The sequence below is a fragment of the Hylobates moloch genome, unplaced genomic scaffold (genome assembly GCF_009828535.3).
Source record: "Hylobates moloch isolate HMO894 unplaced genomic scaffold, HMol_V3 SCAFFOLD_6, whole genome shotgun sequence".
NCBI lineage: Eukaryota > Metazoa > Chordata > Mammalia > Primates > Hylobatidae > Hylobates > Hylobates moloch.
The window spans coordinates 23,816,543-23,842,146 of record NW_026652281.1 but is presented as its reverse complement, the minus strand read 5'-3'; the positions used below and the strand labels follow the sequence as shown (position 1 = coordinate 23,842,146).

The 25,604-nt window shown below is 40.1% G+C and overlaps 1 pseudogene; it reads right to left on the bottom strand.

Annotated features, from left to right (window-relative positions):
- Positions 1-218: 218 nt before the first annotated feature.
- Positions 219-643, bottom strand: LOC116470337 (large ribosomal subunit protein eL28-like; annotated as a pseudogene).
- Between the last annotated feature and the right edge of the window lie 24,961 nt (positions 644-25,604).

The following is a 25,604-nucleotide window of genomic DNA, read 5'->3' as shown; positions in this document are numbered from 1 at the left end:
TATATATATATGTATGTATATACTCCAAAAGTCAGAAAAACTAGACTCAGCCAGTTCATCTGTCTACTGAAAGCAGGCAGCAGCTTCTCCTTGCTTCTTCCAGATGATCCTCTAATCTCTGGTTAAACATTTTAATTTTTTAATTTTAAATTTTATTTTATTATTATAATTTTTTTTGAGAAAGCCAGCTGACTTTTTATTGCTTTGGGGGCAGGGGCTCAGGAGCTCTTGATGGGGCGGTTCCGCTTCCTCGTCACCATTACAGGCTTCTGGCTGTGCAGGGCGCTGGCCCTGCAGATGGCAGCCATGCGCAGGTCAGGGCATACTTGTTCTTGAGTGTCATGTGTCTGATGCTGCTGAGCGTGGTGCGAGCATTCTTGTTGATGGTGGTCCGCACATAGGAGGTGGCAGGCTTCCGCTGGCTGGATCTCCGCTTCATGACCACCACACCTCTCCTGTCGGCTGCAGGCTCCACGACCACAGTCTCGCGGTGAATCAGCCCTTTGTAGCGGAAGGAGTTGCGGGCCTTCAAGTTATTGGGCTCTGTGCTGTCTGTCTACTTACTCCTCTTGATCAGGAAACTGGAGCAGTTCCGCACGACCATCCGTTGCAGATGCACAGACATGGCGGCGGCTCCTCTCGCAGCGGCCTCAGGGGCTATTTAAAAGGTAACACAGATTACTTTGTTCAACGATTTGAATTCCGAAACATTCTTTAATATAACAATATATATCTATCTGTTTTATTATAAGTATTATTCACTGGATAATAATATTAATAATAAGAAACATGCATTGTGTGACTGCTATGTTCCGGGCACTGTTTTAGGCACTTGAGGCGTATTAATTCATTTCTTCCTCCCAACAATTCTATGCAATTATTATTATTAATGTTATTATACATAAAAGGTAATGTAATTCATACTAGGGCCGGAATTTTAACGCTATTTGGGTCTAGAGCTTCTGAGCTTGACCTTGACGCTAGATTGCCTCAGAATTGGATGACATTCTTCCTCTAAGGCTACATGGAATTGATAACCAGATTTCTTGCTATGTCAGTTAACTCCTAGCTAGCCATCTTTGATTCCTCATCTGGCAGAGTTCAATTTGGCAACAGTTTTCTTTAAAGTGAGGCACCCTGGTCTGAATACAATTTTCACACTCCAAACATGCAGAGTATTTCTTCAGGCTAAGCTCTACTCGTCTGAAGTTCTCAGCCCATATGTCACTTCCTTCTCCTGACCCCCCAGTCAACCTTAGGAAGCCTCAGCATCAGCTCTGGTGGTACCACAAGGCTTTCTTTACTGGCATTAACACGCTGAAATTAAAGAATTAATCCAGATTCCCTGCCTTTCACAGGGACAGGAGGGGTGGCTCTGTCCACAGTTTTCAACAGTTTCACTGTTAACTAATCAATCCCACACAAAACAAAACGAAACGAAATTCACAAAATTCTTGATTCCTTCAGATTTCAGCTCTATATTCAGATTACATGGTATCCCCAGAATGAAGAGGCAAATGAATAGCTCTATATGTGTGTGGTTTTTTGTTTTGTTTTGTTTTTAATTCATCTCTGGATCCTTATCAGGTGTGGAGCACTCATTTGAGACTTTCTGACAGGTAGTAAACCCCTCAGACATAGTGTTTATCCCTTCCTCCAAGGCCCCTTTATAGCCAGTTATTTCCCTGGAAATAACCTGTGACTCTGATGAACCCGGATTCTCACTATGTCTCCAACAGAGCTCCACTTTCTGTCTCCATGAATAGACTCATGTGGTTGCTCTCTCCTTCCCCATCCTGTTTGCTTTCTGCTTCTACAAAAGATGTATGGAATCCTTTCCTTCTGTAAGTTCACCTTAAGCAGCACATCCAGCGCTTTTCTAGAGCCTTTGCAGTGGGTTATTCTGTCATTTCTGCCCTCTCAGCCCCTCTCCCCTATGCCTCCTTTGCTCTGTTCCTCTGGACTGCCTCACTGTGTCCTTATCACCTCTTGTATGGGCCATCACAGTAGTTGCCCAGCTTCCGGCTTCCAGTTTTCTTCACACTGTTGGCACTCGCCTATGGAAAATCACCCCGGGGCTCCCTGCCTGATAGAGAACACTTTTTGTCTGCAATCGTCAGCCACATCTGCATTTTCAGTCTGAAGGTCATTCTTCTAGTGGAAAAGACAGAAGCAAAATGGAGTTAAGTCATTCTATTTTCTCTTTGTCTCGTTACGATTACATCATAATCTCTTAGAAATGTGGCTAACAGTTCCTTGTTGTTCTTACTCTGTACACATTAGTAAAAGTCATTTTTTAACTTTTATTCAGCAAAATTTTGCTTATTTTTCACTTTATTCTATATGACACCATTCTTCTAGGTTTGTGCTATTGCATTGCTTTTGTTCTTGGCTACAAGTTCTTTTATCTTTCAAATATGACTTTTAATATCTGAGCTCCAAGGAGAGTTCCCAAGCAACCATATTGATTTCTTTAGTTTTTCTTCCATATCTGGCTAATTTTTATTATGTAGTTAGAATTTAATTTTCTAGTCCTTCTGGACCTATTTATAGTCTTCTAGGAAACCCTCTGGCCCTGGAACAAAACATGTTTTCTTTGAACTTTTTGAAATGTGCCTTTCCATAGTCTAGGATGCATGTCAGATACCGCTCAGCCTATCTTTTGCTCAGATGGATTTTCAGGCACTCTCACTTTCTCCCAAGGTTCTCAGCACTCCTTTGTTCTAAACCTGTTCTTTCTTGAAGATCGGTCTCAAGTTCAGAGTGTCCTGCAAAGTCCACGTTGACAGACTAGGTCTATTTATTTGCTCCAACTTCTGTTCCTGGAGGCGAGATGGGTCCCAAATCGTATACTGCTTAGTGATGATAGTTGGTCACACCAAGCTTTGGCTCCTGTGCACAGGCACTAGCGAAGAATACCGAGGAGCAAGGATGACAGCTACAGGGGAGGTACCCAGCCTCTTTACACTGGAATGAAGGCCGCCAGGTCAATGAGTTATCCAGCATAAATGAATGTGGTCTCCTTTGTCCAGAGGTGTTCCTTTGATGGTGTAGAGAAGGAGATGGCAAAGCAGAGGAGGCAAGGGGACCAACATGGGAGGAAGAGAAAGCAGTGAGGGGTGGGGTGGGGAGGTGGGGGACTAGCATCTACTGAGACTTTATTTTGTGCCAGGCACTGTGCTAGGCATTTACACACACCAATCACTTATTTCTCCTAATACTACTGTAACACATAGGGAAACCGCTCATGATATAAGTTGACTTCTGACAGTCACAGAGCTAAGGAATGTGAAAACCAGGAATTAAACCTATATTTGAAGATGACAGTTAGGATAACAGCAGTAACACAATGCCATAAAAACAAAACCGGAAACATACAGTTTATTGCAATACAGGTATCTCAAGTCACGTGCATCACAAAAGTAATAACCTTATAAAAAAGATATACACATACGTCAAAGCCTTATGACAAACTTCAAGAGAATGGCTATTTTACTATACATTATTAATAATTTTGATGTATATTACTAGAATTTTGTTGTATCTACTTTGTTGAAAATTGTACCCTTTATTTGGATATTTTTGCTGGGCAGAGTTTTTTGTTTGTTTATTTTTAGTTTTAAATTCTATTGAGGATACTTCTTAGCCAAATGGAAAGAAAAATAAATAACACCATAGGGATAGTTACATTCTTTGTGACCTATAAAGGAAATAGTCTTCTTGGTACATTACTGTCAGCTAAACATATAAATGTTCTTTGAAAAGTCTGCTTCTAGATGTTAATGGAGGTATTGATTTTCACCTCTGTCTTTTTTTGATAATGCCTATTTACTGTGCTACCTCCTCATCTCCATTCTGAGCTCTGCTGTCTCAAGTGTTAGCGTCAGAGGCAAGTGCCAAAACCCAGGTGACTAAGTGGGTGTCAAGCCAGTTGCAGAAACAGAGGGAAGACTTAACTAATGGCACAGGTCTTCTAAGTCAATGGACCCTGTCTCTCCTAATTTCATTATCAATTCACCACAGGAACCTGACAGAGTCCCTATGCTAAGTCAAATTCAAAAGCTCAAAAATGAAAAGGGAAAAAAAATCCATTTTCAGAGTCAGGTAAAAACATCATAATTCAGAGAAAATCTTTAGTATTGATTGATAGCCGCAGACTCCTGTCTAAAGGTTTCCTCTTTAAGAATACTAATGATTTCTCATGCTGAAATTAATAATCCCAAAGCTGCACATATTCAAAAAAGACACTAATTGTTGTACTTCAACCAGGAAGTGCCAGTGAGCAGATGCCTAACCTGTTTCCTTCAGTGACTGAGGCTGATGACGTGCCGTGGTGTTCCTGAGAGTCATATGCTTCCCTGGGAGGCATTCTTGTGTTTGCCAAGAGGCCATCAATTTGAGATGGAATATCCTGTTTGTTGAGACTTCTATAACATGTGATCCAATGGCTCTCTGATAAACAGATTTGTTTAAGACAAAAGTTCTTGCCTAAGTCATTTGGAGACTGAATTGTGCTTGTGGAGGAGGTGACGCAGACCCCACATGGAGACAAGCCAGGGCAGTCTGGGGCCAGAGCAAGGCACTGATCAGTTCCAGAGGAAACCAGAGCTTTCCAGATAGCCACAAAGAATTGAAACCAGGAGAGAGGAAATAGCTATTTGTGGGGAATAGGAAATTGATATTGAGAGGAAATTGATATAGAAAGACACACAGATATAGTCATTTTGCTACTATTTTCATTTATTCTGTGCTATTGTATATATTTTTGTAAGGCATATGAAAATATTTTTAAAATTGTGTAAAGGTATGAATGAATAGGTAAAGTCTCTTTAAAAAAAATTTTTTTTTTTTTTGAGACAAAGTCTTGTTCTGTTGCCTAGGTTGGAGTGCAGTGGCGTGATCTCATCTCACTGCAACCTCTGCCTCCTGTGTCCAAGCTATTCTCCTGCCTTAGCCTCCCGAGTAACTGGGTTTGCAGGTATGTGCCACCATGCCTAGCTAATTTTTTGTATTTTTAGTAGAGACGGGATTTCACCATGTTGGCCAGGCTGGTCTTGAACTGCTGACCTCAAGTGATCCACCTGCCTCGACCTCCCAAAGTGCCAGGATTACAGACATGAGCTATTGTACTCAGCCTGTTTTAAGTTATTTTACTGGCAAATACTATCATTAGAAATTAGGCCAGGTGCAGTGGCTCACAACTGTAATCCTAACAGTTTGGGAGGCTGAAGTGGGAGGATTACTTAAGGCCAGGAGTTTGAGATGAGCCTGAGCAACAAAATGAGACCTCACCTCTACAAAAAAAAAAAAAAAAAAAAAAAAAAAAAAAAAAAAATTAGCCATGTATGGTGGCACATGCCTGTAGTGCTAGCTACTCATGAGGCCGAGGCAGGAGGATCTTGTGAGCCCAAGAGTTCAAGGCTGCAGTGAGCTATGATCATGCCACTGCACTCCAGTGCACTGAGTGACACAGTGAGACCCTGTCTCAAAACATAAAAATAAAAAAAAAACTTTGTAAAAATAAGTAACTTTGTTAGAAGAAAAGAGTATTTAGAAACCTTGCCAGAGTTCCCTTACAGAAAAAAAGATAAAGAGGTACCTATATTACTAGTTAGTTACCCATCTGTTTTTAGAAAGCTTTTTCTGTCAAAATATTAGAGTCTTTTGCGACAGCCTCAGAATTTGTTTTCTGGGCTAAGCCTACCAGTTTGATTGGTGCACACATTAAAGAAATTTAAATTTAAAATATATGCTCAAACACCCTTCTGTTCATCTATGTATTATGGGACTTTACTGTTTGTATTGTAATTAGTCATTCATATGCTATCTTCCCCACCAGAATGGGTTCCTGGTGGGATCACAAAGTCTCTAACCCCTGTAAAAGTCCCTAGAACAGAGAAAGTACACAGTAGACACTCTCTGGGGATTAAGTTATACAACGTAACTATTTTGCAGAATAGTTACAAGGATTAAATGAGATGACATAAAATCCAACATGTACCTACAACAAATCACAATAGGAATTCAACTGTTCTCTCCCTTTCTTTGAACTAAAGAAAAGATATTTTTCAATTTGTAAAGCAGTATAGAACATGAAATATCAAGTTTCCCCTAAAAAATATATATATTCTGTAGAACTTGGTTTACTTTTAAGAATAATCACATTTGAGGCCAGGCGCTGTGGCTCATGCCTGTAATCCCAGCACTTTGGGAGGCCGAGGTGGATCACTGCAAGCCAGGAGTTTGAAACTAGCCTTGTGAACATGGTGAAACCCTGTCTCTACTAAAAATACAAAATTTAGCCTGGCTTGGTGGTGCCCACCTGTAATCCCAGCTTCTCGGGAGGCTGAGGCAGGAGAATCACTTGAACCTGGGAGGCTGAGGTTGCAGTGAGCCGAGATCGCACCACTGCACTCCAGCCTGGGTGAAGAGTGAGACTCTATCAAAAAAAAAAAACTCATATTTGATATATTTGAAAATTTAAAGCCTAGGGAGATGGATGGGAACAGAAAAGAAATTGGAAAACAGAAAATTTGTCTTTCTTGGCTGGGCATGGTGGCTCACGCCTGTAATCCCAGCAGTTTGGGAGGCCAAGGCGGGCGGATCACAAGTCAGGAGATCGAGACCATCCTGGCTAACACGGTGAAACCCTGTCTCTACTAAAAATACAAAAAATTAGCCAGGCGTGGTGGTGGGCGCCTGTAGTCTCAGCTACTCGGGAGGCTGAGGCAGGAGAATGGTGTGAACCCAGGAGGCAGAGCTTGCAGTGAGCCGAGTTCAAGCCACTGCCCTCCAGCCTGGGTGACAAAGCGAGACTCCGTCTCAAAAAAAAAAAAAAAAAAAAATTGGCTTTCTTCTTATCAATGCTTTGTGGGGAAACAGCCTTAGGAAAAGGTTGGCCTCCCTTCTTCTAGCCTCTCTTGTCACTGCCTGGAACTAATCTGGATCTTTTGGTCCATCTTGAATGTACCACCAGGCCACAGGCCCAAACTAAGGCTGAGGTACTTTAAAAGAGCATTGGGAGATTTGGTGCCAATGGCTCAGATCAATGTTTTCTCAGACTAAGTCACTTATACTGCATGAATTCCATGGATGAGACAACCTCTAAGCTCTTCCTCTGGAGAGTTACCTAGCATTTCCATCTTGCAAACAGATAAGCTTTTCCTCCAAAGTCAGGGCTGCTGAGGAACAGCTATTTCTCTGGGTGTTATAAGGATAGGAAGCCCCCGTAGAAGAAAATGCAATGTTGATATACAGAGGGAGGGAGCGGCAATTTGCACCTAAGATGTTTTTAGTCAGTCAAGGCCAAGGTGTGGCTTTGGGCTCATAGGAGGAACAATTCCCCAGATATGGTAGACACAGAGATTTGTCAGACAATTTATGTGCAGGTTTAAAAATATCCTATGTGAAATACAAATAAAAAAGATAGTAACTGCTATGCCACAAGTGGTCTGGTCTACTCTTGTGAAAATGACCATTAGGCTACACTGAATTTTCTTTGTGGTTGATTTCCATCAGACCATAACTAGCTACAAAAGTGTGACCGAAGGATGTTTCTTTCTGAAAACAATGTCTACCGTTTTAATGATTTCCAAACACATCTTTCTCCATGAAACTTCTAATCTCTTTAAATTGCTAGTGAAAGGGGTTTTAAAACATCTAGTTAGTGATTCCTGCTTCTTAGAGCTGTAATTCAAAGAGGGGCAGTGCCTCTGATCACTTAGAAGAGACTTTGAGAAGTATACCTCTACAAAGACATCTTAAAGTAAACAGAGCAATCTTACTCTGGTCTCTGTCTGTCACTGAGGCATACATGTGGGAGGACTGATGGCAAACAGCACGGAGTTGATTTCAGTTACAGATAATTTCATCGTTTCTTCTTTCAAGGGGAAGCCAAACAAGGTTCTCCGGAATTTTCTTTGTCAACAAAATGATCTGGTCATCTATGTTCCTTCATTTCAAAAACTGGGACATATTCCAGACTCTGCGGTCTGTCCAGAAATCCCAAAAAATGAGTCCAAGTACCTGAGTCAGGTGTTAGCACTGACCAATTTGTTGGCCTCAGGGTTTTCTTTAAAAAGGCAATATGGGCTGGGTGCGGTGGCTCACACCTGTAATCCCAGCACTCTGGGAGGCCTAGGTAGGAGGATCGCCTGAGACCATGAGTTTGAGACCAGGGTGGGCAACACAATAAGATGCCCCTGACCCCCCATCTCTACAAAAAGAAAAAGTCAATATGTTTAAATATTACTCTGACAACCAATTCTAAATACTTTTGGCTCTATTCAACCTAAAGATTGATATTTGACCATATAGATTAATAATTCTCATTGTCTGCACTTCAGAAACACTGAGGACCTCAATAAAGAAAAGTGAAGTGAAGAGAATAATATAGATACATAATGAAAAAAATTCAATCCACACAAAAAAGTATACAGTGAATTAATGCTCTCTCCCATCCAAGCTTCAGTTGTCCAGTCTCTAACTCTCTTTTAACTGGGGTTAAAAAACATACAGATGCCCAAACCTCACGTCATTCCCACTGGGTCAATATCCTCTGGCATGGGTATTTTTGGTAAGTTCCCTGGGTGATCCTATTGCCCAATCATATTAAGAACCACTGACTTGGCCAGGCGCGGTGGCTCATGCTTGTAATCCCAGCACTTTGGGAGGCCGAGGCGGGCGGATGACGAGGTCAGGAGATCGAGACCACGGTGAAACCCCGTCTCTATAAAAATACAAAAAAATTAGCCGGGCGTGGTGGCGGGCGCCTGTAGTCCCAGCTACTAGGAGATGCTGAGGCAGGAGAATGGCGTGAACCTGGGAGGCGGAGCTTGCAGTGAGCCTAGATCGCGCCACTGCACTCCAGCATGGGCGACAGAGCGAGACTCCGTCTCAAAAAAAAAAAAAAGAACCACTGACTTTGATGGTGTAGCAGAATTCCTGGACCTCTTATGCTGGCGGGCACAGTATAAGATGCGTGGGTCTGGGGACTCACTGAGTATCAGACTTTAGAATTGGAGAACCCTTATTGTATGCACTTGTTAGGGTGAAAAGGTTTTGTATTACTTGCTTAAGAGGCAGTTTAATATAGGCAAGACAAAACAACACTACAACAAAACAAAATTATGACTTGGGATGTAAGAAAAATCACTAGATATGACTTTACCAATACTTCGTTGTATGACATTGCCATTGGAATGACATTGGAAAACTTAGGAGGCTGAACTAAATGAAAGCGTAATGTTTACCTTGCTAATATTCTGTAGTGTAAAAGGTAGAAGACCAACTCTGGATCAATCTATACTTTTTTCCTAACACTACCTGGTTTTGTTCAGGTACCTAAGCCCTCTGACATAGCCCAAATACTTGAAGGGAAGCTGACTCCCACATGGCCTATGGGTGAGGCTGATTGATTGAGGGGTAAGTCCTTTTCTCTTTAGGAATGTGTATATGATCCAGTTCCAGAAAATATAAGATGCTGACAGATTTGTAGGAAGTTTCTGAAACTATGAGCATCTAGTTCCTTCCTCCCACCAAATGTGAACAAGAAAGCACCAGAGCTCTGACTGGTACTGTGGCCATTCTGTGATTAATGTGGAATGGACTTTAGTACTGGGCTTTCACTCTGAAGGCAGAGTGAAAAGACTAATAGAACCCAGACCCAGGTCGATGTATTGAACCATGGCATCCAACAATGCTGAAGCCCTTACTATATCTGGACTTTCTGATAGATGAGCCAATAAATCTATTGTTTAAACAATTCTGAGCTTAGTTTTCTGTTACTTGAAGCTGAAATCCACCTCAGTAATCCATCTTCTTTAAGTCTAAATCCCTCACTCAAGGTCTTAATTCATTCCCTCCTTTCAGGTATGTTTCATTAGCTTCTTGGCAATTTACCTTGTTTTTATGTTTTGTTTTGTTTTGTTTTTTCAGTTTTATGACCTCCACTCACCCTGATAACTTAGTGACTACTAACTACTAATTTGCCATTTTTATCATATCTTCTCTGTCTACTCTTGGCCCATCACAAATTAGCATTTAGAAGCATTGAAGTTTATGTGTATATATCTATATAGCTCTTCTTCACAATAAGGGGATACTTTACTAGTGACAGGAAGCGGAGAGGAAGCTAATGTACAGCCAGTCACCCATTTTAGAAATCTAAATTGGAAATTGTAAAAGAAATTTTCAATGTCCACTTCCTAGCTTTAATTAAGTAAAGGACCATTTGAATCTTGATGCTAAAGGATCAATAAATAGATTATTTCATACAGAATGTAAAAGTTCTTTCTCCTTACCTTGGGGAACTGATTTTATAGGAATTCAGGGGAAGGAAGGAAGGGAAGGAAGAAGGGAGGGAGGGAGGGAAAAATCCATTTTTTTTCCTAGTTTTACATCTCAGGGCATTTTCATATATAACTTCAATTAAGTCTTACAACAAGTCTGCAAGGTAAGTAACTTTTATCTCCACTTTATATTTGGGGGCAACTGAAGCTTAAATGAATAATGTTCTCAAGGCCACTCAAATGTGTGTCAGAGCCAGATTTACACCAAGGACTGTAAGACTCCAAAGTCATATATTCTCTACAACTTAAACCTCATCAGCTCTTTGCCTATCCCTGGCAAGTTTTTCTGACTTTTGCAGTCTTCTCCAGTGGTCTCTTTACTGAGCAAGTGGTCAGTGTCATGGGGATGGCCTTCTAGCTTTGGGCTGCTTGTGGCTTCTATTCCTGGGTAGTTCTGCCCTTCTCCTCAGGCCCTTGGAAGCCAGTGATAACGCCTGGCTGCTTCTCTCCCAGGCAACTCTGGTAAATACAAGGTCACTGAATAAATGGCTGGTTCCCATCAAATATTTCCCTGACTTGATTCCCCTACCATACTTTGGTGGTCTTGTGGTCACCACATATGGAATTATAGCCCTGGTTATAGTCACCAACCTGGTCTTGTGGATCATTGCAATTGATTGAATTGTTCACAAATACCCACTACCTGTGTTTATGCTGCATATTTTCTCTGTTTTCTCTTAAGTAATATGTCTCAGCTCTTAGTGAAACCTGCCATAGTGCCCAGGAACACACATTTATAGTACTCTCTGACATGTCAAGCTTAAAGTATGATGAATCACCCTGAGCAGGCTGGGGTGGCTCTCTTTTTAGAATTATTCCCAACCATCACATCAGAACACTGTAATAATATGGAGAAAAAGTGGATGGGAAGAAACATTGACAAAAAGGAAAGAAAGAAGGGAGGGAGGGAGGGAGGGAAACAGATCTGGAATGGTTGAACCCATAGAACTGCTGAAACGATTTTACCAATTCTATTTACATAGACATTGTTTTGGCTTAGTGATGTCAATATCAGTACTTCTGAAAATTAAATTTAGAGGGTAACAATGTAACAAGATCTAGACATCAACTCAAAGATACAAGCAGAATTTTCTTTTGGAGTTGCCAGGGGGCATCTGGCCATTCTTATTGAAAACAACAATGTCCTAATTTTCTTGTTTCTCTCCCACTACTTTACCACCCCAAGTAGTTTGAGGGACAAGGGGAAGGAAGAGCACAGATCTCCCCATTTCTTGAATGTTTCTTATATGCTAGGAATGTTCATGTCTGTGAATTCATTTGATCATCACAAAAACTGTTCAGTGAAGGTAGGTGAAAATTATTATCCCTGTTTTTTATCCTTAAGATAAGGGAGGCACATAGAGATTGAGTAATGTTCCCTACCATCGCTAGTGAGTCACTAAGTGGAGACTTGGACCTCCTCTTGTACCAGGCCCTTTGATAAGGTTTGGCTGTGTCCCCACCCAAATTTCATCTTGACTGCAGCTCCCATAATCCCCACGTGTTGTGGGAGGGATCAGGCGGGAGGTAATTGAATCATGGGAGTGGGTCTTTCCTATGCTGTTCTCATGATACTGAATAAATCTCATGAGATCTGATGGTTTTATAAATGTGACTTCCCCTGCACAAGCTCTCTTGCCTGCTGCCATGTAAGACACGCCTTTGCCCCTCCTTCACCTTCTGCCGTGATTGTGAGATGTCCTCAGCCATGTGGAAACTGTGAATTCATTAAATCTCTTTCTCTTTATAAATTACCCAGTCTCAGGTATGTCTTTATTAGCAGCATGAGAACAGACTAACACACTCTTCACACGCATTGTCTCATTTAATTTACACAACACTTTCATGAGGTAGGTAAAATTCTCTCATAGTTCTGGAGGCCAGAAGTCTAAAATCAAGGTGTCAGCAGGGCCATTCGCCCTCCAATGGCCCCAGGAGAGAATCCTTCCTTGCTTATTCCAGTTTATGGTGGCTCCTTGTATTCCTTGCCCTGTGCCTCTGTTTTCATGTGGCCTTCTTTCCTGTGTCTCTGTGCCTTCTATTCTGTCTCTCCCAAGGCACTTTCATTAGCTGAAGGCCAACTCTAATCCAGTATGAGCTCATCTTCATCTTTTTTTTTTTTTTTTTGAGACGGAGTCTCACTCTGTCGCCCAGGCTGGAGTGCAGTTGCGTGATCTCGGCTCACTGCAAGCTCTGCCTCCTGGGTTGATCTTTTTTTTTTTTTTTGAGACAAGAGTCTTGCTCTGTCTCCCAAGCCAGAGTGCTGTGGAGTGATCTGGGCTCACTGCAAGCTCTGCCTCCTGGATTCACACCATTCTCCTGCCTCAGTCTCCTGAGTAGCTGGAACTACAGGCCCCCACCACCATGCCTGGCTAATTTTTTGTGTTTTCAGTAGAGACGGGGTTTCACTGTGTTAGCCAGGATGGTCTTGATCTCCTGACCTCGTGATCCGCCCACCTTGGCCTCCCAAAGTGCTGGGATTACAGGCGTGAGCCACCATGCCCAGCCAGTCATTTTCTTAATTATATCTGCAAAGACCCTTTTTCCAAATTAGATCACATTCTGAGGTTCAGGATGGACAAGGATTTTGGGGAAATACTGCTCCACCCACTAGAGGAGGTCAGGAAATCGTATGCTTAAGATCATACAGCTATGTGGCTAAGAATGTAATTACTACTCTTGTTTATTTGATGCTAAGTCTTGTTTATAACCACTTCAGAGACAACCCTGGGGATACACAGAGTTAAGTTGTGGGCTTTGCATGGGGCTCAAAGATTTGCAATAATAGGTAGAAAGGAGAGCTAGAATAACAGTTAACTAAAATTAACGTGGCTCTATTTGAGGGCCCCCCGCCTAGCAAGTATGGTAGTGTGGAAATGATAAAAACTACACGAAGATCTTTGGTGAAACAATCAAAGCTGAAGAACCATGTCTTAGGGGACTCTATTGGGAAAGGGGTTAATGTAATGGAGACTATGACAAGATACTATGATGGCATAAAGCTTAATGCTGAGGCAATAAAGTGAGAAGCTCCCAAGACTTCACAGGCTTAGAAAATAAATCCAAGAGTAGAAGATTTTAAACGAATTAGTGAGCACTGCATTCTTAGATATTCTTAAGCATTTAAGGAGATCGATAAAAATTAGGAATTACTTTTTTGCACTGTGCTTCTTTAGTGAAGATACATTTGCAAAACTGGTCTTAGTTTTAGTCATTGATTTGTAAATATTATACACAGATTATATAGAACTTGGTAGAAATTTCTAGCCATTCTGCTGGAAGTTTTCTACCTTCCTTCCCAAATCTTGGGAAGAAAAATCATAATTCAGAAATTAGGAGAAAGAATCAAAGAAAGGTCAGAAAAGGTGGAGGGGGGGAGAGGGCATCGAACCAATCTAGCTAATGAAAAACACAGACAAGAAATATGATAACATGGAAATCAGACTTACAATGGTGAATTAAGTCTAAAATTCAAAAGCAGTCTTTACAGTCACTTGCGAAACATTTTTCTTTTATTTCCTTACAAACTTCCTTCTGTTGATAAATTGCAGCATTTTCACCATGGAATGGTTAAGCACTACATTTGGGACATCCATCACTGAGCAAATCATCCAAATCTAACAAAATGAACATTGTGGTAGTGCTGCTGCAATTCTAATGCCTTGGGAGTCTTCAAGGTGCTCCAGAGAAAGAAAAGGGAAAACTCTGTTGTCAAATGTTTGGAATCCATTAAATCAAAGTAAGATGATCTAGGATTGTATTTACGAAGTCATAAAAACATTTTATCAAAACAGTCATCCAGTGAGTACTCAAGAAACTATAAATAGAACTACCATATGATCTAGCAATCCCACCTGTGAATACATATCCAAAAGAAGTGAAATCAATATATTGAGACAACATCTGCACACATATGTTCATTGTAGCTTTATTCACAATAGCCAGGATATGGAAATGACCTAGTGTTCATTAGTGGATGAATGGATAAGGAAAATGTGGTATATACACACAATGAAATACTACTCAGCCTTAAAAAAAAAGGGGGTGGGGAATATCCTGTCATTTGCAACAACATGGATGAATCTAGAGGACATTATGCTAAGTGAAATAAGCCAGGCACAGAAAGACAAATACTGTATGATCTCACTTATATATGGGATCCAATAAAGTTGAACTATGGTTTCCAGCGGCTGGGGCAGAAGAAAAGGATGGGAATGGAGGAAATGTGGAATTCTTAATTAAAGGGTACAAAGTTTCAGAGAGACAGGGAAGTTAGGTTCTGAGACGTATTGCACAGCAGGGTGACTCTAGTTAATAATAACTAAGAGAGTAAATTTCATACGTCTCACCATAAAAAATGATAGGGGAGGTAGATGATGGATATGTGAATTAGTTTGATTTAGTCATGCCATGTTGTATACATATATCAAAACATCACATTGTACCCCGTAAACGTGCACAATTATGATTTGTGAATCAAAATAATTTTAATACTAAATTTTTAAATTTCTCCAGGTACCTCAGAAAGGACTCTGTTTCATTAAGAAGTATAGAAGGTGTTTATATATGTGTCTACTTGTGAGGCTAAGAGGGAAAATGTGTTTTTATTTAAGCCTGCCATTTAAACAATGGAGAGAATAGGCTATCCATTAAGAGTTAGATCCCATCCAACTAGCATCATGTATGAGAACTTATTTTGTCCCTTTCACATTTATACTCTAGCCCTGATTTTGCTTGGCAACTTACTGGAGAATTCAGTATCTTGAAAGCTCTTTAGTATTTTGAGAATAGCACTGAATTGTTTCCCTTGTAACAGATTTAGCAAGTGAAAAATGGAGGATTTTTTTTCCCCTCATTTTCAGACATAATCTTGGCAGAATGTTTAAAAGAAAGATAAACAAAATGTCAGGAACACTTACAAAAGAACACTGCAACAGAGATGCAAGAGGTGGCAGGGAACAGAATGAATGGATATTGTCATACAGATGGCAGCTGCTGCTAGATTGGCCAATGCAGTGATACTTCGTTTTCTTCCATGGACACTGAACTCATTTCAAATAGCCCTGACACGGCAAAAGTGGAAAGGAAGCGCCTTTCCTTTTCTTCTCTGCCACATGGGGTAAGTCATAAAGTCATTCTCGGTACCACGGACTCATCTATTTCCAGAGAAGTTATGAGTGTAAGTGGGAAAATAAATGTTTAGCTTCCCAAATCACCTTGTTCCCTGGGAGGTTTCATCAAACCTAGCAGAATCTGTATGGATGCTCCAAATCTGTCTGTTCTAAGCACCCACAGATGTTTTCTCTTGGCACACATAATAAGGATCTAGGATTAAATGTTACCATTTAATAATTAATTCCTTTCAAACTCTCCCTCCCTTCTGTTGAAGGCTGGCACTGTGGCATAACTGCTGATGTGCTGACATCCTGGAACACCCGATGTGCTGATTTCCATGCTATTTGTAACATTATATTCAGGATAAAAGTACTTTAATTTCCCAAGATGTAGTATTGTAGTTTTCATAAACTGGACCATATGCTGGGATGTGTTCATATACCTGCAGTTAGTTACATTTATATGTAAAAGTTGGCAATTGATTTCTTTCAAAGAAATTGAGAATGTGGATTCTCTAACATTCTCCTAAATGATTTTCAATGTGAAATCCCTATGCCTTTATTAGACATATAATATGTTATCACAGAATTATACAAGACTCCTGTTTCTGAACCAGGAATCATCGTTCACCCTCTTTTAAATCACACTACTCATCTATAAAATTTTAACATTTGAGGAATCTGAGCGAGAGGTATCCATATAGTTTTTATATTATTTTCTCAACTTTTTGGTAATTCTGAAGTTATTTCAACACAAATCATTAAAGAATTACATATATAAAGTAGTATGGTATATTCTTTTAAAATAAACCATCTTCTGTTTTATCTAAAAAAATCTGTCATTTTATATACAGAAAACATGTAGTTTAAAGGTTCTACCCCACTACCTATAGAAACATAAAGTAACAGATATGTTTGTTGTGCAACTAACAAGGTCAAAGGCTGTTCAGCTGCTGGAGCAAACTCGATTAAGACCGTGATAATCTTTTGAAAGATTGTAATTTATCTCCATCCGAAGGGCATTATCTTAGTTCTTCAGCTATCACAGGGAGCAAGGGTAACAAATATTCAGTGATGAATTTTTGAAAGCTATAGTCAGATCTTGTTCTCTTAAACTCTTCTAAAGGGCTGTCAAAAGGCAATGAAATAAAAATTGTCAAATTTGTCCACAGACTTACATAATGGCTGTTATCTGAGAAAGTGGTTTATGATTCATACAGTCACTACCTTTACTTAAGCAATTTCTTGTTTGCGTTAGATTGAAAACAATCTGTTCCCATTGCTCACGTGGGAGAGATTACCACAAAAGGCTCTTGTTTACTTGCAATAAGAAGCTATGAGACACAAAATCCATGAAGAAGGGATCTGTACTCTCAAAATAGTGTGGTACTTTCATTAAGAGTCAGCATTATTGACCACCTTTTTACCATGTTTTCTTGATTTAAATGTAGATTTTGGAGTCTGCAAGTAGCTTTGAATATTTGAAATAGATTTTGAAACTAATTTTTAAGGAGGACGAGAGGAAAATAACTAAACTGATTTAGTATCTTCTGCATGGTAGGGGGGGCTCTGCTTTGTAAACAGGTTATTCTTATTGAATTTTGCGAACAACCCCCATGAGGTATATATGATTTACATCTTACAGATAAGCACATTAAACACGGAAAGCTGAAGTACACAGCACCCATTCACATTGTGAAGTCATTGAGAATTGAATTGGGGAAATATTCACCACAAAGATATATCTTTCCACTATTATCTATGCTTGCAACTGTTTGTATTTTAGTTCACTTTCTGTTGCTTATAACAGAATACCTGAAGCTAGGTAAATTATAAAGAAAATGAATTTATTTCTTATAATTATGGAGGCCAAGAAGTCCAAGGTCTAGGGGCTGCATCTGGTGAGAGCTTCGTGCTGCTGGGACTCTCTACGGAGTCCCCAGGTGGTGCAGGGCATCACATGGTGAGGTGGCTGAGCATGCTAACTCAGGTCTCTCTTCCTCTTTTTATAAAGCCACCAGTCCCACTCCGGTGATAACCCGTTAATCCATGAACCCATTAATCCATACATAGATTAATCCATTCAGGATGGCAGAGCCCTTATAACCCAATCAACTCTTAAAATTTCCACCTGTCAATACTGCCACATTGGGAATTAAATTTCCACATAGGTTTTAGAGGGGATAAATGTTCAAACCCTGGCAGTTTTATAAATGTTTTTGTACAATTTTGTCCGATCATTTGCTCAAGTGAGTGATTTTTTTCCCCGTCTATGCTGAGAACAGTTTCTTTGAGGTGCAATATTGCTATGATGTAGATATTCAACTGGCCTGAAAAGCCTCAGTAACACTCGGTAAGTGTGGCCTCACTGTTTCTCAAAAGAGTAAAATGAAAGTGGGGGCTGGGGAAGGAGAAGAGGAACTGATAGGCCATTCCAGTGTCTTGTGTATTTAGAATGCACAGACCCACTAGCTTTCAAATATTACTTTATGTAACTTAACGTTTTGCTAGTTAGACTTGGGAAGGGTGATGAGAGAGATGGAGTATGGTAAGAGTAGTGTAAGAGACATACAATTCAACTTTCTGTAAAAAAGTCAATGCATAATCTTTACACACAGTTTTTCAGTTGTCTATAAAGCCAACCACATAATTAGGCCAAGTTATTTGAGCACAGGAGAGAGACCAAGACTACCTTGTATTTTTGATAGACTTGGTTTAATTTAAAAATGGAGAATGACTAAGACAGGCTTATAAACATTAAAGTAATTTAGAAACTTACATTTTTACAAATTTAATGCTTTTACCTGCAAAATATCCAACACAGCATAATTATGCTATTCATAAGATAGTAATAGGATTAAATTTTTTTTTTTTTGAGACGGAGTCTCACTCTGTCACCCAGGTTGGAGTGCAGTGGCATGATCTTGGCTCACTGCAACCTCCGTCTCCCAGGTTCAAGTGATACTCTTGCCTCAGCCTCCTGAATAGCTGGGATTACAGGTGCATGCCACCACGCCGGGCTACTTTTTGTATTTTTAGTAGAGATGGGGTTTCACCATGTTGGCCAAGCTGATCTTGGACTGCTGACCTCGTGATCTGCCCACCTTGGCCCCCAAAAGTGCTGGGATTACAAGGCATGAGCCACTGAGACTGGCCTAAAAATATTTTTATTTGTAATGTAGTACAGATAGTGTGATCTGGTAATAAGAAGTAAGCTTGAAGTAGGGTGGTGGTAATCGTCACACAATTGTGTACATTTGTCAAAACTTATAAAATTGTATACTTCAAAAGGGTAAATTATTTCTTGATGTAAATTTTACTTCAATAAACCAGATTTTCTTTTTCTTTTTCTGAGACAGAGTTTTGCTCTGTCGTCCAGGCTGGAGTGCAGTGGCGCCATCTCGGCTCATTGCAACCTCTGCCTCCTGGGTTCAAGTGATTCTCGTGTCTCAGCCTCCTGAGTAGCTGGGATTACAGGCATGCACCACTATGCCCAGCTAATTTTTGTATTGCTGGTAGAGATGGGGTTTCTCCATGTTGGTCAAGCTGGTCGTGAACTCCTGGCCTCATGATCTGCCCACCTCGGCCTCCCAAAGTGCTAGGATTACAGGCGTGAGCCATCACTCCCAGCCAAACCAGACTTTTTTTTTTTTAATTGCAGTTTTGTCAGTGTATTCTTGTGACTATATAACCTTATTAGAAATATTGCTAAAAGCATACATGTGAGTCCTTTTAAGAATGTTAATTTCAGACTGGTCTGATCGTCTCCCTGGGCTGCAATGAGGAAAATAACTACATATGGCATATTCAGCATGGAATTTCATGCCTTACAGAGTATCGGCACATAGTCGGCTCATTTGCACTTGTTGATGGAATACATGAAGATTCCCACTAGGGCATAGCCTCAAGGCACCCTGTTAGCCTTATGTTGTTCTGGAGCCAAAGGCATCTTGCAAGCCTAGCTACTGTCTTTCTTTTTTTTTTTTTCTTTTTATTGAGATGGAGTTTTGCGCTGTTGCCCAGGTTGGAGTTCAGTGGCGTGATCTCGGCTCAATGACAACCTCTGCCACCTGGGTTCAAGCGATTCTTGTGCCTCAGCCTCCTGAGTAGCTGGGATTACAGGTGCCCACCACCATACCTGGCTAATTTTTTTGGTATTTTTAGTAGAGATGGGGTTTCGCCATGTTGGCCAGGCTGTTCTCGAACTCCTGACCTCAGATGATCTGCCCGCCTCAGGCACCCAAAGTGCTGGGATTACAGGCTGAGCCACGCCTGCTTTCTAAGGCCGTAAAGATCTTCATGAATATTGGTGGCATTATTTTGTGTTGGTCAATTCCAGGAGAGGGTCTACGCTGGACCTTCTAAACTTTTTAGATCCTCTTTCGTCTTGAGAGTAGTTATAGAGGTTCTCTAGAAGCTCAGCTCTTTGGTGGCAGCTTTTTGGGGCATAATCTTCACTAAATACAAGAACATTTCTGCCTTGGGCCTATCCTGAAAAAAATGAGGGGCAAAGCTGACCTATCTGGAAAAGCATATTTGTTCAATTATTGTTCCTTTTGCTTAGAGAGGAACAATTGCTTTTGAGATTAATTTCTTCTGTGGATAGACACAATTTTAGAGTTAATTACTCTTCAAAATAAAGTTCAGACCCTCAACAACAATAAAAAAAATCTTACTATACTTGAAGCCTTTGACAGAGCGATAGATACATAAATTTTCCTTTAGACTAGAGAAGTATTTACAGTCTCTTACCTAGTTATTCCTATTCCTAATTATGGATTTATTTTATTATATGAAATTCATTTGCAAAATAATTGTATAGAACTAACAAAATATCCCAGACATTATAGATTTCTTCAGTTGTTTATATTTCAGTTTGTAAATTTGATAATATTATATGTGAATCCTTGTATCATATATAAAAATAGAGTAAGCTATATTACCACACTTCTCCAGAAAATTGGCTGAAGGCTGTTATCAGTCAGTTAAAATAAAAACGCACAAGTATGTGGAAATACCATTCTTTTCTATGAAATTTAGCCAACCTTAGAAATAATTTCATAATGTTAATGGACCACCAAATTTCTAAAATCCTCTAAAGTTTCACCTAGATGATTTTGCTACTTATCTCTGGAAGGGATGCCCTGCTCTTTTTGTATGTCAGAGGGATTTTATTGAGTTTCCTCTTTTTTTTTTTTTTTTTGGTCCAGGTATGATGATAGGGCTGGCCTGAACCAGCTCGTTCATTAGTAATTTCTCCAGTGGGAGAAATCTGTAGGGCTACTACGTAGACCAGAAGCATGCCAACTAGTGCGATGGATTGTTCCTAAGAACTGATTTTCTATTTTTAGGATTTTGGTGAGCTGACTGTTAAGTACAATCATTCTTCAAAATTAGATTAGGCAAATTTTAAATTAAATAAATGATGTTAAAACAAAGACAATACATTAAAATCGACCACCTCTTAATTATTTGCTATTACCTATGTTCTTGAGGTTATCTACATCCATTGTAAGTGCATGATAGAAATGTAATATAATGGTGTACTGCTTCATCTCTCCCCAGCTCTGTGTGCAGTGACATTGCCTTGGTAGCTTGAAACTGATCATTATAGATGGGAAATCAGCAACACAAAAACTCGAACTGTCTATCCTCCCACACTGTAAATATCTGTCCTTCCTTGTCCCCAAGGGCTGTTAGCATTTACCAGCACATTTAACAGCTTTCTATTTAAAGCTAATGGGACAAAAAAACAAAACAAGCAAAACCACACACACACACACACACACACGCAAACCCCCAGGATATCTAAGCCCTATGACTGTAACCTCTCCTACCCATACTACTGAATGTAGTTAGTAGGTATTATCATTACACAAGTCTATTTATAGAAACTATCCATTCATCCATTCCTTCATTTACTCAATATCTACTTAGTGTTGTTATGTAAAGTGTTGTGCTAAGCATTGCTGTAATGGGGGTGGGGGGTAAGTAGATACTATACAACTCAACAAAGAAACTGTTGAGTAATGGAAAGAACACGAGCTTTGGATTCAGAAGGATCTGGCATATGAATACAACTAGTTAGAGTGACCAAGAACTCTGCATTGGAACATTTGGTCATGCTGCAACTATAACATTGAACAGTTTTGAAAACTTGGGCTAGTTACTTTGCATCTCTGAAACAGTTTTACCATGTGTGGGAAAAAGCCATTTTTTAAGAGCCTTTGTGAGGATTAGGATTATATATGGGCACCCTGTTTAGGACAGTGCCTACATATGTAGGCAGTTAGGACAATGCCTTACATATGTAATATGCTCAATGAATGAGAGCTTTCAGAATTATTCACAATAAAATCCAATATAAAATAGGCAAAGAACACTTTTGCAGGAGTTGAGATATAAGGTTTTTTTTCTTGTTTTTTGGGTTTTTTTTTTTTTTTTTTGAGGCGGAGCCTTGCTCTGTTGCCAGGCTGGAGTGCAGTGGCGTGATCTCGGCTTACTGCAACCTCCGTCTCCTGGGGTCAAGCGATTGTCCTGCCTCAGCCTCCTGAGTATCTGGGACTACAAGCGCCTGCCACCACGCCCAGATAATTTTTGCGTTCTTAGTAGAGACAGAGTTTCACCACGTTGGCCAGGATGGTCTCGATCTCTTGATCTTATGATCCGCCCACTTTGGCCTGTATCTTGCCCATTATCAAACTATTTCTTGCTGCCCTATTCTTTTCTAGTATTTGACATCTTGATTTTCAGAACTTGGTCAATCTTACCATAAAAACCTAGCTGCCATTTCACACTTCTGCTCTGACTGGCTCAAGGCCTGCTCTTCTTTAATGCCTATAGCTGGGCAGAATGAAGCAGGTATTTAAATACTGATCTCTAAATATTTTAGTAGAATGATGTATAGTGTTCAGCTGATCTATTAGTGGGGTAAATTTTAATGGGAGAAGAGGAGATCAAGTTACAATACCTACATTGCAGATTTTCAGTGAGGCTTAAAAGGCATGAAAAATTCCCTAATGTCAGTAAATACTCAAGAAATGCTGGTTAATATTTCTACTTCTAGTCAATTGCTTTCCAAGTCGAAACAGCTGATAAAATTCTATACATTATACATTATGTTATTCATATTATGAAAACGTTAAGTCTTTCATTTCACAATATTATTAGCCAAGAAAATAAAGGTTTGTAGTGACTTAAAGATCTTGAAAAGCAACATACTGTTTTGTTTAAGAGGGATGAAAAAGTCCACATAGAAGGTGATTAAAAAACACCCACATTGATCATCAATCAAACCATAAAGGGAATATAAGAAAAGCATTACTCGGCTGGGCATGGTGGCTCACGCCTGTAACCCCAGCACTTTGGGAGGCCGAGGAACGTGGATCACAAGGTCAGGAGATCGAGACCATCCTGGCTAACACGGTGAAACTCCATCTCTGGTAAAAATACAAAAAGTTAGCTGGGCATGGTGGCGGGCGCCTGTAGTCCCAGCTACTCGGCAGGCTGAGGCAGGAGAATGGCATGAACCCGGTAGGCAGAGCATGCAGTGAGCCGAGATCGTGCCACTGCACTTGAGCCTGGGTGACAGAGCGAGACTCCATCTCAAATTAAAAAAAAAAGAAAAAATAGAGAAAAGCATCACTATTGTTTGGAAGCCTTTTGCATAGTAGGTAAAAATATAATTTTGAATAGATATTAAAATTAGACACATATGCAAACATTGATCTCACTGTTGAGGAAGTCGCTTTAAGAAAAGCTTACATTGTTCATCTTCCCCTTCCTTCAGGGGAATTACTCTTCTTATTCTTGTTTTGTGTCTTGATACCGTAATATTGTGATCATAGATGCCAAATGATCACTCCTTTTTGGGGAAAAATGTGAGGAAACTGAATGGATCCCTGGAGAAACCCTTTGGTGACAGGTAGCAAATCTGGTGTCTTAGCCTCCAAAGTAGCCCCCAGTCATCTTCACCTCCTCGTGTCCACACTTTTGTGTAGTTTCCCCTCCCATTGAATCACAGCTGCTCAGCATGGCTAATTAAGTATGGCAGAAGTGATGGTGTATGTTTTCTGAAGCTAGGTAATGAAGGGTGGGTTTTTAGATAAAATACAGTATATCTAATTAACTTTGAATTTGAGATAATAAAAAAAATTTAGTATGCGTCCCAAATATTGCATGTGTCATGCTTATACTAACACTTCGTTTATTATTTACCTGAAATTCAAATTTAACTAGGTGTTATGTAGTTTTATTTGTGAAACCTGGCAGCCCTATAAAGGGCATTTTGGCCTCCACCTTCTTCTTTCAAATTGCTGTTTATGTTGTGAGGACACTCAAATGACTTGTGGATAGACCCAGAGTGGAGAGGAGCTGAGGCTTCCTACCACTAGCCAGCACCGATCTGCTGCCTATGTGAGACAGCAACCTTGAGACCATTGTTATGGCTCAGATATCTCTTTATGTAACACAATTTGTCTCTTACTTCTTGTTTGTTTGCTTATATCCTTAGTGGCTACTCTAGCCTCTGGGTTCCACTAGAACAGTTATGTGAGTTTTGCTCCCCATTGTGCCCAAGTGCTTAATACACCACAGTGCCAGGCACTTGATTGGTTTCAGTTTTGTAAAATGATGTAAAATATGCTCTGAGCCTCACTGTCTTCATCACAAGATGGGATAAAAATGGTATCCATCTTACAGGGCTGGTGTGAAGATTAAATGTGTTAATATGCTTAGAAATGTGCCTGGTACATAGGAAAGGCTCAGTACACATGGGAAGAAGCTTCCTTCTCAATAATTAGCTTGCATTAGAATCACCTGGAGGGCTGGTTAAAACTCTAATTACTCTGATTACTGGGCCTCAACCCCCTGAGATTTTGATTAAGTAGGTCTGGGAGTGGCCAGGTGATGCTGATTCTGCTAATTTTGGGACTGAGCCTCTGCTTTAGCTTAATGCTTTCCATGACTGTGACCATGCTGTGAGAGTGCCTTCTCATTTCTGTTTATAAATGATTTGTGTTGGCTGGGTGCAGACCTCAGCTCCAGCAGAGCTGTCAGGAGTATGAAGTCTGATTTATCTTAACTCAAGCAGGCATAGAAATCTCTGATTTATTTCTGGCTATAATCAATACCTCTAGGCCAAGGGATGCTCTTAGCCAGCAGGAAGTCTAAAATAGTAGAAAGATAGCAGCCTCTGTTCTAAATTCAGAGGTGAGCTCTGTTCAACTACTGCCATTTTTGCTGGCTCCTGGGCCCTGATCTCAGCCTGTTTGAAGTGCTAAATATATACATTCAGCTGAAGTCCTCACTGTACTCCAGTGTGGGGGGAAATTTCCTGGTAAATAATCCTGTAGTGGATCAGACACAAATGTTTTGTGGCCTCCTAATTGGCACAAGTTTAAAGTATTAAACAGAACCTACAAGCATTTCCTGTCATTAAACCCCTTTCCAGGTCACAAACATCTCCCAAAGTAGTGTAGGAGAGAAAAACTTTTCCTCTACTGTCTTCAGTTATTTGCTTGAGGCCTATAATTAAACTAATAAAAGATCAACAGGAGAAAAGGTATACACATTTTGTGAACATTTTTACTTGCGTAGGGGCTTCACAGAAAAGAAATGAAAACCCAAAGAGGTGGTTAGACCTGGTGACTTATATACCATTTTAACAAAGGGTGATAAATTGTGGAGAAATGACTAGACAAAGGAAAAAGGGATTTGGAATCCTAAGTGTGATAAATTGTGAAAGTGACTAGGAAATGTAGATAAGTTTTGTTTTGTAAAGTTTGTTATGCAGACTCAGGTTGTCTCTGGTGATAAGAATTGTCTCTGGAGTTGCTCCCCTTTTCCTCGTAGAAAGAAGGGAACATCTTTACAAAGGAAATCTATGCTCTGCTTTTAGGCAGAAAGGGGGAGGGCGGAGAGCTCTTCCTGTTTCTGCTGTTTCTCAATTGCCTTCAGCTAAAAATAATCCTTACGCTAAAGTAGCATATTTGGGTTAGCATATTCTGATCCTTTTCAGCAGTACTTCTCAAACTAACCAACTTCCTTCCTTCCTTCCTTCTCTTTTCTTTTCTTCCTTTCTTTTTCTTTTTTTTCAAACAGGGTCTCCCTTTGTCACCCAGGCTGGAGTGCAGTAGTATGA